The sequence below is a fragment of the Penaeus monodon genome, chromosome 23 (genome assembly GCF_015228065.2).
Source record: "Penaeus monodon isolate SGIC_2016 chromosome 23, NSTDA_Pmon_1, whole genome shotgun sequence".
NCBI classification, from domain to species: domain Eukaryota; kingdom Metazoa; phylum Arthropoda; class Malacostraca; order Decapoda; family Penaeidae; genus Penaeus; species Penaeus monodon.
This window is the reverse complement of record NC_051408.1, coordinates 2,637,244-2,637,486: the sequence shown is the minus strand read 5'-3', so window position 1 is coordinate 2,637,486 and position 243 is coordinate 2,637,244. Positions and strand designations below refer to the sequence as shown.

The 243-nt window shown below is 34.2% G+C and overlaps 1 long non-coding RNA gene across 1 annotated transcript in view; it reads left to right on the top strand.

Annotated features, from left to right (window-relative positions):
- Window positions 1–243, top strand: part of LOC119587724 — a 3,336-nt gene extending 3,093 nt beyond the window's left edge. Inside the window, exon 2 of the long non-coding RNA XR_005230019.1 lies at window positions 128–243. This is a non-coding gene — a long non-coding RNA (uncharacterized LOC119587724). The remainder of the gene's footprint in view (window positions 1–127) is intronic.

Genomic DNA, 243 nt, shown 5'->3' with positions numbered 1-243 from the left:
TAAGTTAATGTCACAATGGAAATGAATAAGGTATTTTCATTTCCACTTGCATCATAAATATTATTTCCATCATTTGTGAAGTAGAATTGACTCTTGAGACTAATTCCAGTGTTTGTTCTCTCAACAGCTATGCAAGTGGTCTGTACAGTTCAAACACACTGTTTGAGCAACATTTGTTCTTCCTAGAACTGCCTTCACAATAATCGCCACTTTACAGCTCTTATATTTCTATATGTTTCTGCT